Source organism: Peromyscus eremicus, chromosome 8b (assembly GCF_949786415.1).
Source record: "Peromyscus eremicus chromosome 8b, PerEre_H2_v1, whole genome shotgun sequence".
Taxonomy (NCBI): Eukaryota; Metazoa; Chordata; class Mammalia; order Rodentia; family Cricetidae; genus Peromyscus; species Peromyscus eremicus.
This window is the reverse complement of record NC_081424.1, coordinates 4,648,869-4,674,819: the sequence shown is the minus strand read 5'-3', so window position 1 is coordinate 4,674,819 and position 25,951 is coordinate 4,648,869. Positions and strand designations below refer to the sequence as shown.

At 36.2% G+C, this 25,951-nt stretch overlaps 1 pseudogene; it reads right to left on the bottom strand.

Moving 5' to 3' along the window:
* Positions 1-14,867: 14,867 nt before the first annotated feature.
* On the bottom strand, positions 14,868-15,214 carry LOC131918719 (small ribosomal subunit protein eS26-like; annotated as a pseudogene).
* Positions 15,215-25,951: the final 10,737 nt, after the last annotated feature.

Sequence of the window (25,951 nt, the reverse complement as noted above, 5' to 3'; positions counted from 1 at the left end):
ACATTATGTGAATTAATTATGAAACTTGAGACTCCAGCTAACAACTACAAATTAGTTTTTGAGGCATTTGACTTTTGTTGTCGTAACTTTTAAAAAATGTTTTATTATATAAATACTTTTTACTTTTATTTTTAATATATGGTCTCATTCATGTAACCAGGGTGGCCTTAATTCACTTTGTAGTGGTGGGTAACTTAGAAGACCTGATCCTTCTGCATCCATAAGGGATGCTGTGCAAGCACACCCAATTCCCTTGCAGTACTAGGCAAGCACTCTACCCCATGAGCTACAGCCCTATCCTTAACTGTACTGTGAATGCAACCATTTGAAAGCATTGAAAGGGATATTTATAGCATTTTTAAATGTTTCTGGCATCAATGTCATCACTACAGCTTATTCTAAGAATAAATTGTGTGCAAAGATGTAAATACCTTATAATGATAATGATAAAATCATGAAAATTCTTAACCAATCAAACAGTGAAGATTTTAATTTAAAAAATGTTCCGTTGGTTGATGAAAAAGTGTTAGTTTTCTTTATTTCTTTTTGACTTGGTATAATAAGTTTTGAAAATCAATAACTTATTAAGCACTGGGTAAAGCATGTAAAGATTGCATAGAATAATCTATATAGACACACAGCAAATAAAGTTTATGCTTTTAGGAAGTATCCATCATACCCATTTGGCCATATTAACACTGAAAAAGCATACAAGTCATCTTGATTGTTTTTATAGATCAATATTTGTGCAGGACCTCTTATGAAATTTGCTATTGCAATCACAAGTCACGTGAAGAACGAACTGCCTTCACATAGCTGAGGGCAGGAAAGGAAGTTTAGAAAATCTGCAGCGATTTGTGGGCGTGTCTGTCTGTCATGCCAGCTTAGAGTACCTTTTCTTAGAAAGCCAACATCACATCTTCTCTTTGTCTTTGTCTTTGACATTTTGAGGCACTGTATATGGGATGGGATTTCTTAACATCAAAATTACTGTATAACCGTAGTTACATCTGCTCTGTTTATTTATTTACATGAGTGCATAATATGGATATATATTGCTGGTCTTTGAAGAAAATGTAATATGTGCTGAAAAATAAAATATTAATAATGTTATTTTGACTAAAGTACTAATATTTGAGATTTTTGATACTCTACTGCTCAAATGAGTGAAAAACTTTTAAAAGTAAGGTAAGAATGTTGATTTCAGACTCATGTTTTTATATTAATTTTCTGTTGCTATATTTAACGTTAAGCTCAGATTTTAGACTTATAACATGTATGATGAATAAAATTTTGTAAACTTTGTAAGCATTAAATTAGAATTTCATTATAATATTATACTGAGTGGGTATCTGTAGCATGTTGGAAGATCAAAGCCTTGTTTTCATATGAACAAGTGTGTCAATAGACAGATTTCTGAGCAAAGTACACAAAACGCTTGAAAGTTTTAGGTCTTCACATTCAAATAATGAAGCAGGTGTAATACAAGGGTCTCTAGCCCATTGGTGTTTGTGGTCAAGGTATTTTGGTGAAAATTGGAGATATGCTTTCCTACTAATTTTTTCCCAGCTTCAAAATGATGGTGAGTCCCAAACATCAGCCTGGTCTCAATTGTAAACTTAAGAATGAAGATTAGATTGCAAAAGATAATTGAGTTGAAACAATAAAACATAAGATACACAGGAATCGGTGTTTCTTAAAATACAGTAGGAAGATTTTCTGCTATGCCTTTAGGCTGATGAAGGTTTAAGTCCTACCTCCACATATGGCTTAAGCACAACTTTACTAAGCTTCTGAGTGTTAGTTTCTCAATATCTGTAATGGAAAGATGAATTCTAATTCCTAGTCACAGAACCATGCAGAGTTCTCAGACAGCATTCTGTGTAGATGAAGATACTTAGGTGCTTTAGCGGTAATCCTAGTGGAAAGGAGAAGGGTAGAGTTAAGGCAAAGAAAAAGAAACAAATGTTATACATAGCTGGAATCGAAAGAGAAGGGGAGGATGGGGTAAATTACTGTGGTTACTGCTATGATGACACACATAGCAGGTATTGTTAAGGAAGGAAAGCCATTTGTGTGTACACAGTCAAAAGAAAAAAAATGGATACACATTGGAGCCTTGCATAGGACAGGGTCCATGCAGACAAAAAAACGGGGGGGGGGCAGCAACCACGAAAAACCACGTGTCGGGGAGCACAGTCATATTGCAAAATTAAGCAAAATATTTAGTGAAAAACAAGGCAAGGCTGTTCCTCACAGTTTTCCACTGTTACTTCCACACCAGGTGAGGAGCCTGATGAGGTTGGTAGTAATTGTGGAATCATAGCAGCACGTCCTAAATATTTGAAGCTAAATATTTGGTCTTAAATATTGTTAAGTCAAAAAAAGAAAAAGAAAAAAGGCTTCATCACCGAGGAACACAACCATCACTGAGTCACACAACCATATCGCTGCTACACACAGAAGCTGTCTGTGTGATGTCCAGCACATTGTTGGTAGCCCAATGTACAAAAAGGGAATACATCGTCTATCATGGGCTTGACAACATGGAATAAAATCCACAAAATGGATACTTTCAGATGATTTCCTCTGCAAATATTGTTATGCTGCTATGAAATGATTATCATGGAAAGTACAGAGATACCTGTGACTAATGACCACTACTAAGATCGGATCTCAGCATCTACTCCTAAATTTAGGCAGATAATCCCTGTTTTTATTTCCTTGCATATAGAATTTGACGGTTTTAATGTACTATTTAAGTTAAGTTTAGAGAAATGGCAATATAGTTGGATTGTCTTTGAAATATAATTTAGAACTTTTTTATCTTTAGAGGCAGCTGTTGGCCAGATATACAGTGTGTGTATTTTTTGACATTTTGCAGAAGATTAGCTGTGAAGAGCTAAGCTTACGTTACTCTGTTTGATGTGGTAGCAAGATATAAAATCATGTACCTTAAAAATTGCCTGATTAACTACTTATCATATTCCTGCAATGCAAAATATATCTTAAACCTGAGTCTGCAGTATACTTTCAATGAAAAAGTTAGCAGTTGTTAGCCACCCTCTCTCTGCTTAGGAAAACTTAGTATGAAAGGCATGGTTTTATTTTAGACGAAGAGCCAGATCTAACCTGAAAAAACATCTGTGCCCTTTCCTGTTTAGTTATCATGTTCTCACCTAAAAGAAGGATGTGAGTATGTGTGTGGTATTCTGAAGTTAACGTCTGGGAGGGAGGCTTATTTTTATTAAGACTTAAAGTCTTTTGAAGGTAAGAAATAAAGTCTCAGATATTTCATTCATTCTTAGAACATAAGACAGAGCTGCTTAATTCTACCTAAGCATGTTTACCTCAACTAAAAATAAGTTAGCAAGTTTCATTTAGAACTTTTTTCCTGCTAAATACTTACGAGTATCATGACCCAGAGACTCACACTTAATCATTTTGTTCCAATGAATGAAAGAACATTTCCAGAAATTTCAGGCTTGTCAAAAACATTAGTCACCTATTTAAAAAATCTATTCCCATGAAGTGTAACATTTGAAGAAGAAATACCTCTGTCAGCATGAACTGTTCAAAATCTGCATTCACCTAGGAAGACTACTGTCTTGTTCCAATGGTACAAGTTGGAAATAATATTACTGTTTATTTTTTTAAATTAAAATGTTTTACAAAATATAGTTAAATGTGTTTTCAATGAAATTTTAAGGGAAAAAAGTAGGTCTGGAAAGATGGTATAGCTGGTATGAATGCCTGCTGCTAAGACAGAGAACCTGAGTTTGTTCCCCAGAACTCACAGGGTGGAAGAATAATGACCCCATAAGTTCTTGTCTTATTTCCACATGCGCATGATGGCATTAATGTGTCAAAACTCATACTGATATGCACACAGATAAATAAATTAGTAATGTGTGCTTTGAGACAATTTAATTTGTGAAATAAAGCTTCTATCTTTCAACACTCTGACATCAAGGATAAACATTGCAGTACTCAGGGGTCAAAAATGTCTCCAGTGTAGGAAAACCATGGTTATTTTTCCTGCAAATAAGGACTTTGGTTCAGGGAATGCATACTGACCTGATGTGATGGACAATCTTAGTTGTCAACTTGACAGACCTCGGGAGAGGGAACCACCATTTAGGAATTGCTTCCACCAGGTTGGCCTGGTGGCATGTCTGTGGAGCATTTTCTAGATTGCAATTGATGTAGGAGGTCCCAAGCCAGGGTGCATTGTGCCACCCTGGGCTGATGGGCCTGGGCTTCGTGACAATGGTAGCTGAGTAAGCTATTGTCTCTATTCCTGTTCCTGCTTCCAGGTTCCTGTTTTGAGCTCCTGCCTTGACTTCCCTTGGTAATGGACGACTGTAACCGATAAGCTAAATAAATGCTTTTCTCCCCCAACTTGCTTATGGTCATAGTGTTTATAACAGCAGCAGAAAGCAAACTATGACACCACCAAGGATGTTTTAAACTAGGGATATGTATGAAGGGGATATGCTGGTCACTTCTCTCCATTCTCCTTACAGGGCAACCATTTGCCTTTGCTTTCTGGGTTTCCATGTGTAAATCTGCCTCTTATTATAAATGTGAGTTTTAAAATGTAGTATCTCAATGGATTTATTCTGGTATATGCTGTGTGCTTAAGCAATCTTTTTGATATTTCAGACTTCACAGAGCTTGGATTAGCATAGTAAATAGTATGATGAAAAGTATAATAAAATATGTCATAATAGCTTCCACAGACATGTCAAACGGATGGATAATGATTGCTTTTCTTTCTCATCTCAATTTTAAATCATATGTCCATCTCAATAAATACTGAGTAATAGATCTCAAACCTGAAGATGAAATCTAATTTCTGTGTGAGATTTTAAAAGCTTTTGTATTTTTATGTGTGGATTTTTTAAAAGTTCAGTTCTGCTGAGAATTTGATTTGTATAAAAACAAAGGCTGCTGAATTTACTAAGTAGGAGTGGGGTAGAGTAATATTAGGATTCACTTGCATGTAGGTTTTTGCTTGTATTGAGAAAATTGCCACATTGCCTGAAAGTAGTAATCCACTAATTTTTTTACCTACCAATAAATTTATCATTTCTTCACCACCTTGAAGTTCATGATCCTACATCAACAAAATCTTTTCTTACATTATTTCCATAGCAATCTGTAAAATATGGCATGAGATTTTTTCCCCATTTTTTGTGAGTAAATAAAATAATATGGAGGCCAAATCCCTGACACAAGAGTAGAGCAAAGTCATTTACACTGCCCCCACTGCATTCAGCTTCCTTGATTCCTAAGGCAGTACACCTATACATCTAGTTCTAAGTTTGAGACTGCAAAAGGATGGAGGTGATAGTGAATACACTAAAAATCTGATAATCAAAATGTATATTATTTATTTATATCTCTATCATGTAAGAGTGTGCTCCTGCCTGTCACTTCTGAAACAATTCTGACTGGAAAGAGAGACCCCCACAGGAGCTGCTGGACACTCAAGTCCTTAGTAGACACTACAGAAAACTTTTAATTAAATAATACTATGAAAAATTCTGTTTTGTCTTAGAATCTAGATAGTCTTAGAACCTGTGAATGTCTTTACTTTATCCAAGTCAACAGAGAGTTAAGGGTACTATGCTCAGGCAGGACTCTATGGTCTAAGGACAGCTATCCAGATGTGCTCCAGGGACATAAAAAGAAATGATGGAAATGGAAAATAAAAATTAATACTGCCATCATTTATCTAGTTTTACTTAGAACAGTTATATGCTACATCAGAGGAAGTAAATTTAGCTTAAATACTTTTACTTAAATTAAGAAAAAGAATTATCAATATGCTATCTTTCACTAAATATTGAGCTGACATTAATGTTTGTGGAACTAAAACACTGAACTAAAGAACATCAAGGATAAGATGTAAAGACATGCATTCTTACTCTCTTGCTTCCAAATATTGTTGAAAATATTTTTAGTGGTGTCTATTTATTGAACTATATTATACTCCAACCATGTCCTCTCCTTCTAATTCTTGTCATCCCCTTCTTTCCTGTACTTCCTTCAATTAGTGCCCTTCATTCCCTTACACAGTTTTAGTCTATCTATGTGTACAGGGTGGTGGACAAGTTAATTCTTCCTTTTTCAGCATCCCTTATTTGCCTGTAGATCTTTGTATAGGGTTCGGTAATGTGAACTTTCTCACTTTGACATGTCTGTTGTTATTGTCCTTGTCCAGGTCATGTTTAGGCAGTTATGCAGGCAAGCTTTCATGGTGTGGCTCTTGAGATTACTTGAAGACATAATCTCACAGCAGAATCCCTGTTCCTCTGGCTCTTAGAATCTTTCATCTTCCTAGTATGCAATGATCCTTGGTCTTTAAGTGAATGAGCTCTGTTGTAGATGTGTTGGTTGGGTTCTACAGCTCTTCATTTGATTGGTCCTGGCTTTCTATAAGGGTTTACTTCTTTTATAAAGAGGGTTCTTGATGTGTGGTAAGAATTACACTTATCTGTTCTTGTATATTATTAAAAGGACCAGCCTTAATAATACACTTCCCAGGGGCTAAGAAGAGAAACTATGAACGACAAGAACTATTTTCAGGAAATGAATCCAAGTACACCATGCTCTTTGTCCATCTATTTTATTTCTCTGGGATATAATCCTATCTACACAGCTTCAGTTCTGTTCTTGTGCCTAGCTCCTTTCTTGCCTGATTTCTCCCTGTATTTATCTACTGTTCCCTCTAAGTTCTATCTTAATTCTCTCATCTTGATTCTGCCTCATCTAGTTCCTTCTCATCTCATTCTTATCCAGGTAGTAATTCCCCATCTGGCTCTTCCTCATTTTCCATCTCATCCACATGTTCTCTCTGCTCAAAACCTCCTTATCTCTCTCAGTTCTCTGTCTTCAAGTTCTCTACTCCTCTCTTCCTCTCCATCTCCTTATAACTCTAAGTCCTTCTCTGAAAATAAAACTGCCCTTTTATCCCTTTGACCCCTATCTCTCCAAGCTATCTCTGTTCCTGTCATTTCTGGCAAATGTGCTCCATCGTTAGGCAACTTGGCTAGGCAACTTCCATCACAGCTAGATGTACCTGTAAATTGGAACCCTTTAGTTCTGAGTTAATTGTTAAGGGTGGATCTAAAACTGGAGACAAGACTTTGGAAAGGATAAAGTTAAGCTTAATTAGCACATCAGCCAGGCCTTCTCAAACAGGTAGTGTGGACACTTAAGTCTGTTCTTAGAGAGTACAGAGGAATCTCTGATAAGGAACTTTACTCTGTCTGGGGATGGACCTGGCCAGATACTGCCAATAACAATAATTACAGGGAGGCTTGAACTGGGGTTCTGGCTGTACATAGCTGTCAGCACAGAAGGTTATCTAAATATTCCTAGAAGTGGTTAGGTAAGGAGTTAGAGGTCTATAAAGTTAATAAGGCTGTAAGAAAAGGAGGGTCCGAGCTAAATTGTGCAAAGCTGTTACTTAAGGTCCACCTGACCTAGGCAGTGTCTCTTTGTGGAATTTACCTTAATTCAGGAGACTTATTATGTGGTGGTTTGGACTGTTACTCCTGTTAGCCCTTAAATGTGGCTAAGAGAGATATCTGATTCCAGTGCTAAAAGGAGAAGAAATGGATGGGCCTGAGGGAAGGAAATCTTTCCTGAGGTTGTTCTCCAAATACCTCTAATGTATATGTCCAAACAGTCATCAGTCCATACTGTTAGCAATTCTTAGGAAAAAAATCAATTGGGAAAGCTGTGAAGGCACACATGATTTTCATAACAGAAGACAGCTGATATATAAAAAGCCAAATAACACCAAATGCTCCCTGGAATTTGGCTTCCTCTGAAGGAATTCCTTGATCCCTTCAGGTAGTGGCTTTGCCATAACCAGCTGAGTTCTTATAATATATTCCTGCAGCCCGTAGCAATCTGTGGTTAGTTAGGGATTAGTAAAAGGGTCCCATGCCTGGTGTTAGGTTTTTTTTTTTTTTTTTTAGATTATCTTTGACTCTTGTAGGGAGTACACTCAGCCCAGAAGGGAAAATTTGATTTAAACTATAAGTGTATGTGTGTGTTTACAGGTATTTTGGGTAGATGATTAATAGTATGATTCCGTATGACTTTTTCAGACATCATTACTGTTATTTTATTTCCTTCTTGAGAAAATTGTGTCTTTTAAGAGAACATTACTATTCTCAAGTGGGAGTAACTTTAAAGACTATGAAACTAATTTGGTTTTAATCACTGTGATTGCATTGAGACAGATGACTCAATGTATACAAGGTCCTGCCACAGTCCTGACACTGTTGGATCATGAGACACAAATGTAGAGGGAGAGAACCAACTCCCTGGGACTGTTCTCTGAACTACACACCACACACGCGCGCACACACACACACACACACATACACATACACACCACACACACACACACACACACACACACACACACACGCACATACACACCACACACACACACACACACAAACACATACACACCACACACACACACACACACACACACACACACACACGCACATACACATACACACACACACACATACATACACACACACATACACAAACACATACTGTGAATTTAAGGAAAATGTGTCATAAAATATTAGAGGATATTATTTCTTATATAATAAAATTTTATGGTAAATTCCAAAATTTTCCATGGAAATCATCTTCTTTAAGAAAACATTTTTGTATTAAATTCTTGTCTCTACCTATACCTTCAAGGATAGACTGGAAACAGGAAAATGCATATTATTTCAAGATCTAACAACGAAGAGCTGAGAAACCATCTCTAGCAGAGTGCTTCCCAAGCATATGCTTAGCTTTAGGTTCAGTTCTCAATACAGAAAAACATCAGTACTGAGTCAATAAAACAGCATCCATTGATTGGTTGTAAGGGTATTGGTAGGATAATACATCTCAATTCTTTCTTTTAAGGAATATTGGGTATATAATAATAAATATTTTTGCAATTTTGCAAAGTCCAAGCTGGAAAGCCTCCTATTTACATGATTTCATAAAACATCTCACAATTTTTAGAATTTATCAAGAATTAAGTAGAATTTTTTTGTACATCATTAATTTTAATACATATGATTGATTTTTGCTGTGGCTTAAGAATGGAGTTATTCTGTTGTTGAGTGGCATCTCAAAGGCTGCTATTTTTTACTTAGATTTGGTCTTTTTTTTCTGATTTCTTTAGTTTTTTGAGCAGGGCTAATGTACACATTATAAATGTTCATGTAAGTTTTCAGCAACCATAATATTTTCTTTTATTTTGATTATCATGTGCAGCCACTATATGCTTTGTTTTTATTTCCAGATAGCCTTTCTTTGCTATTATTTTAAGCACAGTGATTTTTCACAACTTTAGAATGCAGTATAAAAGAAGACATATTTCTTGCAAAATGTTTATCTGGCACAGATTCATTCTGAATGTACTACATCTAGTATCATTGCTAGGTTTGTTTAAAGGTACATGTATATTTATGGCTTTAAGAGTCATGGTTTATGGTGTTCCTAACTTCTCTTGTACTTTGCTTTTATTAAACAAAATTAATTTGGATTCTGCATTTACGTGTTACCTATATTGGCTGAAGTTCAATTTTAAATATTCCTTTAAAGGATTTAAAATGTAAATTTCAGGAGAAATTTGATTATCTCAAGTATAGAAAATCACTTAGCAAATAAATGGAGGATCAGTTTAGATAAGGCATGAATATGATAGTGAAAGGTGTAAAGGGGACCCTTTGAAGATGGATTTGAAGATGCATTTTCTGTGACCTCTGACGTAAGCATGAGCAATCCCAGGGTGAGTTTGATCTCCTGTTCCCAATACAGATGTGACCATGCAGCATGTGGGAGCTCCTGGGCCAGATGCTCCAGATGCATTCATTCTGTCATGCTCCTCTATGCCAGACTTACGTCTCTCCCTTGGTATCATTACAAGTGTGACGCCAGGACAAAAGGTATATTTCTGACAGGCTTAGTCATCTAAGAAAAATATTTGTTAACCATTTGCTCTGTCCTCTCATAAAATTTTCTAGGCTTAATTCGGATCACAATATCAAGGTATTTTCCAGGATCTTAATCTCAGCTCCATTAGGTTGACTTCCTCATTTTACATGTTCACGCATGGGTAACTTCCTTTTCTACATTCACATAGGTTGTAATTTTAAATATATCAACATCAATGCATTGTTCATCAATATTTCAGGAAGACAACACTGTCTCTGCCATGGAAATAGAGTATATATGGTTTTGATTATGATTCAATTTCTTGATTGTAATGACGATTCACACTTGTACTCATTAAGTCTTTTAAATTATTGTCTTAAAGTTTTGTGGTCCAGGGACATTTTTATCTCTGTGAAATATACTAAAAGTGTTTATTGTGTCTTCTATCTATTCTCTATCATAGATCTGAGTATTTTGTTCTTTCTTCAGTTTTGTTCATATATGGGTTTGCTAAATCAAAATCCTGTTTTCTTACAATGTGTTCATTTTACTTTAGAATTGTTTTCAGAACATTTATTTTATTCTAATCACCACGTTAGTGTTTTTCTAGCTTCAAAATATAAGAGATAACAATGTGGAAAACACAATATGAACAAGTGTATAATTCTCTCTTAGAGTCACCTGAAAATTAATTCAAGTAAACGGGTCTATTTTTTTTAACCTCATCTTTATTAAATCTAGCTGCACAATGTTATAAAAAAGTATGGGACCAGGTCAGATATAAATTATCTCGAGGTGGATAAGGACAAATTGAATATACTCATAATTACCTTCTCAAGTGAGAGAACAAAAACCTTATACACAGTGGACGTATGTGGTCTGAGCTGAGATCGGTGCCCACACCAGTGAGGCCAGCAACTCGGTAACAGCACGTTCCCCTGAAAAACTCCATGACGAGAACACACGAGATCCGCTAGAGCGACAGCTTTGTAGTTACACAGCACAGCACTGTCACTATTGATTCTGTGTTGTGCAGTGCATTACTACACTTTACTAATTTTACATAACATATTATACACCAGTCTAACATTTATCTTCTTTTCTTAACCATGAAGCTCTAATACCGATCACTCCACTGCTCATAGGTGTACAATTTGGATGCCACCTGTGTGTGGAATCATAAAGCAATATTTTGTGATAAGCCTTTTTATGGAGCAGAATGATCTCTAGTTTTAATCATGCTATTGCGTGTGGAAAGATTTTCTCATATTGAAGACTTAGTAGTACATTCTAGTGCATGTATATGACTGGCCTCTATGTTGGAAATCATAGTCACATCTGTATATGCCTCCATTGCCTTTATCTCTATGTACATGTGGACCACAGGTTGTTCTACATATTCGTTATTATTAAAAATACAGTATAGAGACCCACATCTTTTGGGGATCATGACATCAATCTTCTTGATATGTTCATAGGAATAGAGTTGTTAGAATATATGGTGTTTCTGTTTTTAAATTTTCAAAACCCCCCATATTATTTGTATTGTGGTTATGACAAATAGTGTAGTGTTCCATATTCTCCGTATCCCCATCTATTCTTGTTAGAGTTTGAAATGTTTGTTTAATTTTGCCCTGGATTACAGATAATCTAATAGGCTGTAATGAGTTCTCCTTGTGGCTTTTCATTTTTCTGATGATGAATATTGTTGTGTATCAATGTCCTAATGTCCTATTGTTCATTTACAAATGTGTTAGGAAAACATCTATTCAATTCCCTTGCCCACTCTTTTAGTTTGTTTCCTATTACTGTGATAAAGCACCATGACTACAAGCAACATGGGAAAGAGAGTATTTATTTCAGCTTACAGCTTGTAGTCCATGGAGGGAAGTCAGAGCAGGAATTCAAGCAGAAACCTAGAAGCAGGACCTGAAAAAGAAGCCATATAGGAATGCTGTTTAGTGCTTAGCCTGCTTTCACCTACCCAGGGCGACACCACCCACAGGGGGCTGGCCCTCCAACATGTATCATTATTGACCTTCAGATTTGACCACACGCCAATCTGATGGGGACATTTTCTCAATTGAGAGTCCATCTTCTCAGATAACTTTATCTGGTGTCTAGTTTACAAAATCCTAACCAACGCATCCATTGTCTAAACCGTTATTTTCAACTTCCTAGTAATTTATTTTGAATATCATTTGTCTATCAGATATGTTGTTTCCAAATATTTTCTTTCAGTAATAGGTTGTTTTGAGACTTTGTTTCATTTTTCCTTTATTGTGCAGGATTTCAATTGATTTATTTGCACTTCTCTGGTTTTGCTCTTTAAGCTTGTGATTCTGATACGGCATTCACCAAATAACTAGCCAAGTCCAATATTCCAAAGCTTTCCCCTGTCTATCTTATATTAGTCTTAGAATTTGGAGTTACAAATTAAATGTTTAATTAATTTTGTAGACTTCTTTCTGCCAGGTCAAATAAAGGTCTAACCTCATTCTTTTGAATGTAAATGAACAGTTTTCCCAGCAACATTTTAAAGAGAGATTACCATTTCTCATTGTGTGTTCTTAGAACTTATGTCAGAATACACTTAGGGTGGGCTTTTTCCAGTCTTCTCATTAGTTACAAATTTGTTTTTAATATCAGTACCGCACTACATTAATTAGTAGCTTTATAGTGTGTTTTAACTCAGTTCAGTACAATACCTATAGTTTTATTCTTCCTCAAGATTATTTTGGCTCCTTAGTATCCTTTCTGAGTCCCTATATGATTTTCTCTTTATGCAAAAAAAAAAGTCAAAAGGATTTTGAGAGGGATTGTATTAATTCTAGGGAGTGGTTGTATGTTTTAAAAATGTTAAGTCCTTGTTTACTTTATTATTTCCTGTTATCAAAAATAGATTTTTTGTCTTAATTTTCTTTTTTGATAACTTGTTGTAAATGTAATAAAGGAAAAATAAATTTATATGCTGATTTGTATATTGCAATTTTGCTGACCTTTAAAATTCACTGTAAAAGCATCCTATGGCATTTCTGGGTTTCTCTACATAAGATTTCTCAGGAAAACATGTTGCTTCACTTCTATCTCATTGGTTTGGACATTTTTTTTTCCTGCTTACTTGCTCTGGTGAGGACTTCAGATGCTGGATAGAGTAGAATTGGTGAGGGTATTAAGCTTGCTGTGTGACTGGTCATATAGACTGGCTTTCCACTTTCATTATCAAGTAGGGCAATAATCCTGAGCAGGTATGCATACCCATTAATTTTTAAGGTAAGATACATCTTTTATTTTTGAGAGTTTAGGGTGCAGGAGCATTGGATTTAATGCAATACTTTTCCTGTACCAATTGAAACATTTACATGCTTTTCATTTTTCGTGTTATTTGTGTGGTTCATTACAATCATCACTTTGACACCCTTTCTTCTCAGGGAACTCAGTCATGTTGTAATTCCTTGTTTAGACTCCTTTGGATTTGATGTGTGAGGGTTTTGTTGAAGACATTTGCATCTACTTTCAATAGGGATTTTAGCCAGTCATTTTCTTTTCTGAGTGTCTCCAATACAAAGCCACATATAACCTCTCTTCTGAGCATCAAGTAATATATTGTGAAAAGTAACTTTTAACTGCAGTAGAGCCCATTCATATGTACACACAAATGAGTAGGTATGTGGACTCAACACTGGTTGTAAGCAGAGAAATGATTTTTGTCTCTTGGAGATTCTTTTCTATCATGTAGAAAACAGCCCCTGTTACCTCATGATGGAGCTGACAGTGAGAAAGGGTTTATTTCATCGTACAGGTTACACCTTCGAGGGAAGCTGAGGTAGAGACTCAAGACAGAAACTGAAGCTCACTGCCTTGCTTCCCCTGACATGCTCAGCTCCCTTGTTTATAGGGCAAAGATCCACCTGCCCAGTGGTGGTACTGCTCACAGTGGGATGGACCCTTCTGTATCAGTTAGCAATCAATAAAAACGCCCCTCGGACTTGCTTACACACCAAGGTGATGAAGCCAGTTCCTCATTTGAGTTTCTCTCTCCCCAGGTATATTGAGGTTTGCATTAAGTTGAAAAAAAAAAAAGAAAGAAAGAAAAAAGAACTGTGACAATCCAGAATCACCAGAACACTTACAGGACTTGTAATTTCACCAAAATAGTTGTATTATTTTGTTCATGACAGCTCTGAGTCCGCTGGAGGATTATCGCATTTGCTATGATAGCAACAGATACACATCATCCAGTGTTTACGCAGCAGAGTGACGCAGTCCCTTCCCTCACATACATCTCCCCGTTTCCAGCTTCATCCCTGGTATTATCCACCAGTTCTTGTCCACATGAATTACAATGTTAATTTTCTATCAATTTCAGTTTGACAGATTGTTGTAGTTACCATTAAGTTCCAGAGACATAACTGATTTCAGATGGTATAAAAATCAAAACAATTCGTGAAACATCCCTCTGGAATATTTGATGAAACTATCTTGATTTAAATTTTAAAATTCTATTTAATTGATTATTATGTTTGACATTCCATGCTAATCAAATCTTCAAATTCTTTGCATAATATTCTAATTTCTTTGTACTTACTTGGAATTCCTCTTTTTCATTTCCTTGTCCACCTTCAGAGAGAGAAAATTACATTGATTCATTTTTAGAATATGTGCTCTTAACAAATAAATAAAGCATCTGAAAATACAGACATATGGATTTGAAAATAAAGGTATAATAAAATACAATAAATATGAGTATTATGATTTGTTTCTTAAAGAATTTATACATACTTCTTTTTATTTTTCTTTATTCATAAATTTATGTCTTGTTTTTTAAAAGTATAAGTCCCATTTTATTTTTCCAAGGTGTTTTTTTCTTCTGTCTTTATGAAGCCACCTCTTTACATGGGCTTTGGTGGAGGTCTCAGTGCAGCACCAGCAGGTTTAAATCGTGGTGAGGTGTTTGATCCTTCCAGGCTTCATGGCATCGATTCCTGACTACCTTGCTATGAATAGCACAGCTCACACAGTAATGGAGCTTGACACAGAGTTTGGGAAGCACATAAGCATTAAAGACACTTGCTTTGGATATGTCACTGACAGCAGCGGCCTCTACAATGTTCCGAATGACAAACTTCTTAATGGCCTTTTCCTTGGGCACACACCAGGTGCAGTTTGTGCACCGAATTGGCTACACACACCGTGACCCGTTTTTTTCACAACCATTGTTTCTTCTTCTTTTGGTCATCTTGGAGCCAAGACTCAAAAGAGGCAAGTTTATAACTTTTAATCTGAAAATTTTAAGTAAATTTTAAGAGAAATAAAATTATTCGATATGAAAATTTTCTTTCACATTTGTTCCCAAAGATGGCCAAACACGTAGCTTACACGTTTGTTCTCCAGTGTCTATTTTTTTCTTTTCTTCCTCTCCTCATCCCTCTTTCTTTTTTAATTCTCTGACTAGCTTGTGTGCCACCTATGATCACATCTACCTTTAAGTGACATGTTAGTATGCCATGCTTGAGTGTAATTTTATAATTAGGTCTAAAGTAATATGCTTGATGTTTAACTATGAGCAGAAAAAAAAACAGTACATACCTTCATTCCTCAAGCAGGTAAAGATTGGCATTTTCATTTTCAGGATTTGAACAAGACAGATATGGAGGAGCAAATGCAGCTAGACAGAAGGAAAGGTAATAACTCAGACTTAGACATTCGGAGGCTAATGTGGGATCTGTGATTTCCTAGTGTTCCTGTAACAGACATCTCTGGACCTGAACATGCTGCTGCTCTGGAATAGAGTGGGAGGATTGTCAATTAGTTGCAGAACCCAGAATTATCTCATTTATTTTAACCTTCTGAGGATAAATATAGTGGCAACTGCCATAAGTAAATTAAGTCTACAGCAACTCTATATTTCCTGTAGAAAGGGTAGTACAGTGTTAAGTATAATGAGACTTCATGCTCTTCCCAAAACACGAGGTTGTCCTCTGACCTCCACACAAACATTCACATAAAACACACATCTGATAGCACCGATCCACATATGCATGTAATTTAAAAGAAAAGGAATTGTACTTGGACCCCCAGGCAGTGTCAGGGGTAGGCTTCCTTTTGTGGCATGGATCTCAAGCTAGACCAGTCATTGATTGGCTACTCCCACCACTTTTACTCAGCACAACTAGCAGGCAGGAAAAATTGTAGGTGAAAGTTTTGTGGCTGGATTGGTTCCCCAATCCCTCCACTGGAAGCCTTGTCTAGTTATAGAAGATGGCCAATTCAGGCTCCATATTTTCTATGACTAGGAGTTTACCCCTTCTTCTGGCTCTTACATTCTTTCTGTCTCCTCTTCTGCAACATTCCCTGGTCCTTGGTTTGGGTGATAGAGAACTCCACAGTCACTTATTCTCATCATTCTGTAACATTTCCCAACTACAAAACAGAATCATGTCTGGGTAAAGCCAATAGATGTTAATATATGGACATAGTCATAATTGTTCAAAAGGCAACTGGATGCATAGATCATGGACATTTAGAAAAACCAGCATTGATAGCTTCACTGCTAAAGTCTATGACTTCCTCAGGAATAGTCTTTGACAATGTCTGAAAGACTAGCCATGGATTCTCACCCATGAAGTGGGTCTAAAATCTTCTTTAGAAAGTGCCTGATAACCTTGCTAGTTTTCCAGCATTGGGCACATGTTCTCTGACAGCTCAATTGTGTCATACACTGTGGGGCTCTCTGCAAACACTATAGCCAGCAGTTTTGATCCACATGATGCAAAACAGAAGTCCGGTTCAACACGACTCGGTAGCCAGTGTTTGTTCAAACTTTGAGAGTCTGACACTGGGTAGTTTAGATTTGGCAAATTTAAGTACAGTACCGTTTGGGAAAAAGGTTTCCTGACCTAACAGAATCCTGTTTTCACAATAAAGATTAAGGCATATATCGCTGCAGTGAGGACCAGCCTTCAGTAGCTCAGGGATTGAGGGGGATCTAAGGGAGTTGGCGGAATATTCACTCAGCTTGATTTTTCTATCTAAGGGAGTGAAACTTAACTTTCTGGGGATGGCAAAAAAGGGGAAACACACACACACACACAATCACACTCACTCACACCATTTTAGGGTATGTCTATCATCATCTCTCTTTGCTCTTTATTCCTTTTCTTACTTCTATCCAGATATATTCTTTCTGTTTTTCTTGATGTCTTCCTTCTAACTAACTTAATTTTTTCCCTTACAGCTTATATACCCCAGTAAAATCTCTTGAGCAGTATAAAAATTACATTGTGGTTACATTCTATTTTTCCAGTGAATGATTACAATAAATACAAGTAAAGAAACAATATGTTTTCTATATCTCTTATATGATTAAACACTTTACAAATTACAGGTGAAAAAAAGAGTTGTCCCAAGAACCCACAATCGTTCATACCCAAGCAACTTGTCATAGATTAGAAAAGTGTAAGCAAACAAGGTATTTTTCTCAGCTAGTTCTTTTGCTGGGAGGCTGCATTTTGTGGTTACAAAGAAAGGATCAAACACTTTATTATTTATCTCAAAAGGTAACGTTATAAGAAATCTTAGAAGAATCACAAGTCTAAACTTTTATACCTTAAAAAGAATCAGTCACCTGTACTTTAAACCCTCAGGGTGCATACCCGTTCAACAGTTTTTATATCAGGAAGCCGGGGAAGAATTGGGCACAAGGAATCATCATCTTTGATCACTGATGCATCCTAGCAAGAAAGATACATCAGCCAGCCATAACCAGGCTGTCATCAGACTTGTTTCTTGACCTCAACGTGCCCCTCACTTAGCTGTTGAAAGTATGCCTTTAAGTTGCTTTTCAAGGTTTTTTACCTCAAAACCACTAACAAAAACATCTTAACCTAACCTTAAGTCATTTTTAAAGCTTTGTTTTAGCTATAATGCACACTGAATCCCATGAACACATTTTTCAGTATTAAGATTAAAAGAACTTGAACTAACTTAGCTTCTGGGACTCAAATGTTTTTCTTAATCATTAACCTAAGCCACTGTCTATATGGCTTCTCAAGAGAAACTAGTCCTGTTGTTGTACCCAGAGTCCCCCAAAGTCCACCAAGAGATGGAATCCAATGCAAAAACAAAGAGTCTTTGTATTGTTACAAGTTAACTCCGGGTCCTTCTGAAGCAGCAGCAGAGCAAGAGAGACCCCTAGTAGGTCTGCAATGGGGTAGGGTTTTTAAAGCAAAAGGGGCTTGGGGTCTACAGACTTCATAGGAACAGACTCAGGATTGGTTTATATGAGTGGCAATCGTGTTAGTAACTTTTAATTGGCTAGGGTTAGTTGGGGATCACAGTTACCATTTTTGGGCAGTCCCAGGCTTTGTCCTTGAACTGCCATGGAGGCTGGCTGTCCTAGAACATTCACATTGACCCATGTATGTAGTTCTAAGTTGGTGAGGGATTCCAGAAAGTAAACAATTGACTGAACCTTGAGCAGTCAGAGTACATGCAGAAAGGGAGCTACTGCAAGGATTATGTCTTTTGTTCATGGCCCTCCCAGAAACTGCTTGCTCAAGTCTCAGGAAACTGAAATAGAGGCCTGATCTCTGAGGGAAGACTGATAGCCTGTTATGGCGTTTGCAGGGTCCTTTCACTGCGACATTTCCTTGCTCCCTTTCTATGCTCTGCAGCTCCTACTTTATCGGAGGTCGGGGCAATACAATATCTTGCTTTTATCTGTACTAGTTTTCCCACTAAGCTAATCTCTATCATAATCCTTTTCTATATTTATTAAAGACCCTTAGTCATCAAAACCCTATTTTAGCTAACGCTATTATTGGGGCCTTGCCTAACTGAGACTCCTGCATCAGTGCCTTGCATTCTGGTGGGCTGATCCCCTGAAGTCAGTTGCCACCTGCTGCCCCTCTGACACGGCCATGAGCAGGCAAAATTACATTGAAACTCATTTCAAAGTACATAACACCTCTTCCATGAAGATGGGCTCTATAGATAGACTACATGTGTCATCTTAAGGTCCTGGAGAAGGATCTAGTATAGTCTTGACCCTACAGATAGTGCTGAGGTCACCCAGGCTATTAACCACCTCCAGTTCTGTTTGCAAGGGGGGGGGAGTTTCCACCTGAAACCTGAGAATATTTAATAACCAATTCTAAATGGAGCCAAAACCAGGTTCTGCTTCATGTCTTATGTGGGTGGCCAGACACCACAACTTGCAAGCTTGAGCTACTCTATGGTGGGTTCATGGCAGCATGTAGGCTGGAGCTACAGCGTAGCACATTCCCACTGAGTATACAGAGGTTTCTGCAAGCCGCACAGAATACTATGTGGCAGATTTAACTTTTGCTAGTAAAAAAAAAAAATTCTGGGCTACATGCTGCTTTGATATAGGCATAGACCCACTGCTTCTGAGAGTTGATGGTATACATAGCTCCCAGATCCAGAGCTGGCAGTAGACATACCACCACCATGTTGGGAAGCTGAGGTGGGCAGAGTCATTCAGTACTAACCACTGCAGTTTAAAGCAATAGATTCACAGTAAGACAGATTCAGATGGAACAAGACTTTAAATGGTTTACAATGTATGTAAAAATGTACGTAGGCTTGGAAGAGAGAAAAAGAGTAATATATGTAGTTGTATAAAAAAATAGTTTTAAAAAATAAGGTGTTTAAGGAAAAAGTAAAAGTAATATAAAAAATAAGCCACGTAAAGATGGATAGAGAATCTGGATTGTGTTGTCTTTGGGATTTTTAACTGCAAAAAGGCATTTGATTGTAAAGGCAGATGAGTTGAGATAAGTTAATGTATATTTTAAAGGTATTTTGACTTCAAAATTTAGATCTAAGGATATGTTGCTTTGGAAAGGAGGCTCTGCTTTTGTTTCCACAAAAAGCAAGAGACTATGGATTTGTTCCAGATTCAGATACATCAGGTTTGAGCAACCAAGACCCTCTGAAAGGTCTCTGATGACACCATGGCCCAGATGATCCAACATCCACAACGGTTTCAAGGCAACTGGCTCAGACGATACACTCTCACAGACTACTCCATAATCCTAAAATTTTCTTTGTGTCCCCATAAGAATACAGTGCCCTCATCTAGCAGGAAGTAGTATGAGAAGCTATGCCCAAATTCCCAAATATACCAAGCTGGCTTTGGAGATGAAATTGGCTCACTTCTTCTCTAAACTCAAGCATATTGCTAAAAAAAGAAAAAAGATTGAGAGATTTTTCTGTCTCATATCAGAAGAACCCTCTGGTGTAGGACAGAGAAAAACCAATACTTTTATTTAAAGCAGGTTAATTATAAATACAATCTCTTTCTAAAGAAAAAAGGGGATAGTATAGAGATAATAGGATGAAAGGGTAGATTAATGAACCTACTTTTAAAGAGCAAAAACTTATTTAGAAATGTTTTACATTGCTATGGATTTTAGTTTATTGATACAAGTTTAAACTTAATTTTGTTACACTGTATATATATTTTTAATCTTGTTTGAGGTATTATGTTTATGTAACTCATTTAGATTGTAATGGATAATTAAAAATACAGATTAATAATTAGTCTTCTATGATAGTCAAACTTATAGTCATGTTAAATTTTCTAGGTATTCATAGATATAATTCAATTAGGTAGGTAATCTTCAAACATTTCAAAGACCTACAGACCCAAGCAGGACTGGAGAAAACTCCAACAACAAAAGTATATATTAAACCTGAAAATACGCATGCATGGTCAATTTAAACAATAATTTGAATAAGCATAATTTCTACGTTTAAAGCCATATTTGTTCAATTCTTCACAAACTTATTTCACGGTTTAATATTTAGGACTGACAAATTTATGACTAGTCTTAGCATATTTGCTTTTCAGGATTGTAGCTGGAGTTTTCCTGTGTCCACCAAGTTCCCGCAGCTGCTCAGACCCAAGTAAACACACAGAGACTTGTATAAATTATAAACTGTATGGCTGTGGCAGGCTTCTTGCTAGCTAGTTCTTGCTATCTTAAATTAACCCATTTCTATTAATCTACACATTGACATTTGGCTCATGGCTTACCAGTATCTTTACATCTTGCTTCTCATGGTGGCGGCAGCTGGCAGCATCTCTTGACTCACCCTTGCACTTCCCAGAATTCTCCTCTCTGCTTATCCCGCCTATACTATACTTCCTGCCTGGCTACTGACCAATCAGTGTTTTATTTATCCATCATTCAGAGCAACACATTCACAGCATACAGAAAGATATCCCCAGCACTTCCCCTTTTCTTTTTTTCAAAAAGGAAGGTTTTAATTTTAACATAGTAAAATTACATATAACAAAACACTTATCAAGCAAGAATTACAGTTACAACATCTAGTCTATTTGTATTTGGCAAAATTAAAGAAGATATCCTATCTATCATACATTTGTGAATCCAAGGTTTTATATTTAATTTATCTTTTATCATAACTAAGGAAATTATAACTATCTAATCTTCAACTACATCAAAGACCTCAGAAGGATATAATGTTACCTGAGAAATGGGAGAAGGATGCAAGCAACTTTCAAGAGACTTGTGAGAGTAGACAGAGACAGCTGGCAGCCTGGACAGTCATCCAAAGTTCCTCTGTAAAGTTGGGGCGTCTGTCTTCATCCCACAGGCCTAGAGTCTTTCAGTCACTTCTCTCTGTGTCTTGTAGAATGTCTGGCAGTTTCTTCTGCAAAGCAGAAACCTGAAGGACCATTTTGCCAAGTAAAGCTCAGTGGTCACTTTCCTATGGGTCCTGCATGTCCAGTCAATCAAGCAGTCCAGGCAAGAACAGTTTCTTGCCCAAATGGCTATTTTTGCCAAGAAGATAAACTCCATAAAGTGTCTTCAATACCCATCCTCCTCTCTGAAGTAAATTGGTGCTGCCAGTAGCAGACATGTCTCACTGTCCAGAAAGTCTAAATTTTTAAAACATTTTAAATGTCATATTCTGTAGGTCTTTGAAGTGTTTGAAGATTACCTACCTAATTGAATTATATCTATGTATATCTAGAAAACTTAACATGACTATAATTTTGACTATTATAGAAGACTAATTATTAATCTGTATTTAATTATCCATTACAATCCAAATGAGTTACATAAACAAAATACCTCAAAAGAGAGTAGAAATATATATACATTATAACAAAATTAAGTTTAAACTTATATCAATAAACTGAAATCTATAGCAATGTAAAACATTTCTAAACAAGTTGTTGCTCTTTAAAAGTAGGTTCATTAATCTACCTTTTTATCCTATTATCTCTATACTATCCCCTTATCTTCTTTAGAAAGAGATTGTATTTATAATTAACCTGCTTTAAATAAAAATATTGTTTTTTTTCTCTGTCCCACTGGATATGTGATTTTGGTCTCTGAAATGTCTTCAAATTTCTAATTTCATTGAAAAGTGGTAATAGGATGTACTTGGATCTATCTGTTCTTCACATAACCTCTTGCTGCAATTAGTGGCGCCCTCAATGATCTGGGAAACAGACACTTTCAACCATGTACAAAGTAGGCTTGGTAACACAAGCTTGTTTGTGAACATTGGATTTCATCTGCAATTCTGTTAGTGATATATATTTAGTTATCTCTCAAATTTCCTTCATTACCACCATGGTGAGTGTTTCTGTGATCTGCCTAATTCTGACTTCTTTCAGAAACTGTTTGTTCTGGATAATTCAGAGAATTACAAATATTTACAATTTCAGGTGAGTACTTTGATTAATTTTTCTTCATTTTCAATATAATATGTGAAAGAAAGTAATTGAGATAATAAGTGCACTTAAAATTATTAAGGATGTTAAACCTATACTAATTGTATATGTTTTATACTGTATTAAATACAAGATGGCTATTAAGTTTCATCAGTGGTGCTTTATGTGAAGTTTTTTTTAATAGTATCTATTATTATTATTATTATTACAGTGTATTTAATAGTATCTATTATTATTTTTTAAATTTCTCATGCATAAAATAAGCACCAATTTTTAAGACAATTTTAAGATATATTTGACTAAATTTATGCCCTTAATTTATCAATACATTTTATTAACTGCTTAGATAATTACAGAAGGAATGGCATTGGTTATTGATGTGATAATTTGTAAAGCATGATACTCATCCTTATGTTTTTAATCATATAGTCATTCCTAAGTAGAAGTCACTATTCATTTATGTGACAAACTTTGAGTTCTTACACATTTATTTTAATTTTGTTCATTTTCTCACACACCACAGCCTAAGGAATTTGCTTTTCAAATACTGTTATGTTTTCTAAAATGAAAATCAATAAATTGTGTAATTCCTTTGAAAATTATGGAAAAACACCTCTTCACTATCTTTACTGAAGGATGCATGTGAATGGTTTATCTTTTTATTAGGGAGACACCACTGCATTTTTCTGATTGTTACATTGCTGATAGTATGTTCCTCTTCAAAGAGAAAAAAATACCAAGACTTCTATTAAAAATCCTGTTGTGACAGGCTCTTCAATCAAATGAGTATCAGAAATGGATGCTGCAGAGCTTTTGTAACTTGTCTTAGTTTGTTATTATATTGAAAAGAATAGCTTTACAAGGAGGTAAGTTTGAGATGTTGTTTTCAAATAAGCAAAGAGTTATTTTTAAAGTGAGTCTTTGGAAAATTCAGTCAAATATTGTGATCTTCAAAATTCAACTACAGGAATTAAAATTGGCTTCTATTGCTTCATATGAACTAGAATTAAAGTGAGGTTTTTTTTTTCCAAATGCTTATATGGTCTTTGTTAATTTAAAGCATCTCACAGTTACCCATATTCTTACTTTTTAAAGTAATTTATGGAAACTCACCAGAACTTGCATCATAAATACAAAATTGGTGCACGTATAGATTTGGAAGTTATTCACTTATCTACCTAAACTTCTAATAAGAGAGGAGATAATTCCACACCAAATGAAAACTATCTCTTGTTTAGTAGTTTTAACATATTTTCTTTCTGAAATAGTAAATTCTGTGTCAGAATAAAGTTAATTGTGTCTTTAGTCTGGCATGTTGGGCACACCTGTAATCCCTGTACTTAGGTGTTGGAGGCAGAAGACTCAATAGCTTGAGGATAACCTGGGCTACACAGTAAGAGCATGTCTCAAAATACAAAATTAAAACAAGAAAAAATAACACAGAACCACAGATGTCTTTCAGGGAGCTCTAGAATATGTTTCTCTAGTTGAATGAAATGAATCCCAAGCTATTTGCTTGAAATTCCCTTTGTACCAAGCATAATGTCCTCCAATTGCTTTGAGAATACAAGAATTTACAGAGTTGTGGGAGAGGAGGGAGGGAGGGAGGGAGGGAGGGAGGGAGGAAGAATACAACCATTTCAGTTGTGACTGCAGTACAGGAAGGAAGGTTGACAAGTCTACAGCCATGTTCCACTGCACTTGTCCCACTAGTTTTATTGAGAATACTCAGGCTCCTGGTTTAAAAGGTGGATATGAACTGTGGTTTAAAGGGAAAAACAACAACAGCAGAAGAATGATTTTAAATGTCTTCGAATTCCAGTGTGTGGAATATATTTTATCATATATATTGAAGACATTTTTAGATATAGTATAAAACATCTGTATAGGAAATAAATTTTAATAGATCATTAGTTTTTTTCATATAAACTCTCATCATCTAGATGCAAGTCTTATCCTACTAAAATATTTTCCAAATAATTGTACTTGTGACTTACCTAGTTCTTTGCATGAATCTGGTTCTCTGAAAGTTGATGGAAGCTTGCTTACAACCCACCCTAAGGATTTATGTCAGTAAATGTTTAAAACATACTTGAAAAGAAGCATTATGTTTGTGCTGAGTGTTTTCTATTTCAGTGAGGTCGAGAGTCTTTATTGTGCTATTCAGAGCTTCATATTTTCTAATTACCATCCTACCATACACACCAGTTTCCTGTCAGTAACTGTGACAGAAGTGTTAATGTCTCCCAACATGACTGATAGCAGTGAAAATGGAAATATTCAAACAACAAAACCACTTGTGTGAGGAGTGGTAATAGGTGGTAGTGTCACAACCATGGCTGAAGGAAGGAAAGGAACAGCAGTGAAGAGTATCAGTCACCGCGAACCATCAACACCGAAGTCATACTCTTCAATGTCCAGTCAAAACAACAACAGAATACTGCTGAGATCCGTGTGAAGCCGACTCTGAGGTGAGTGCAAAAGGAAAACCAGCACAAAAGGAGCTCACAGAGAGGAAGCCTTGGCATACCTAAATATAAGGTATTTTCAGGGTAATGGGAGCTAATAATTCAAATTGTTGCAACCAGATTAATTCTAGACTATATCTGCACTTTAAGACATTTTCAAACTCATCGATTATTATTGTCCACACATCAGTGTAAGCAATGTTTCATTCATGACTGACAGCTCTCAGGCCTGTTACCTTTATTTCCTATCATGTTATCTGTGTCCTTTAGAACTTGCCTTCTTCGGATGGGCCCCAAACAATGCATATTTAAAAATTTAGAAGGAACTTGAGGTCTGCGGGGACACACTGCATTGTGTAAAAGTACCATTCTTCTATCACCACCAGGTGAGTTGGAGGAGTTAATAAACCCAGAACATTGATGATTAAATCATACAAAGCTGAGCTTCTCACCCTGTGAGAGCCAGTCCATTTCCAATTCACACTTTTCTGAGAACAAAAGCTTTTATGTTTCCTTCAAAGCCTGTTTGTTTGTGAGCTCTCCTTCCTCATATGCTGAGCGCTGCACTGTCTGCCTCTATTGTGATGCACATCTTTGCAGAATGCCTCAATTAGTGGCTCACTCTCTCAGCCAGCTCTTAACGCTTTGCAGAGTCTTGGGAAGAAATGGACCTAAAGGCCAGGGTTAAGCTTGACTTCCTTTCCTCACCTCTAACATTGCAGTTGTGCATGCTCCTGGTAATTATTTCTTATAAACTGCAGATTTCCTGTCA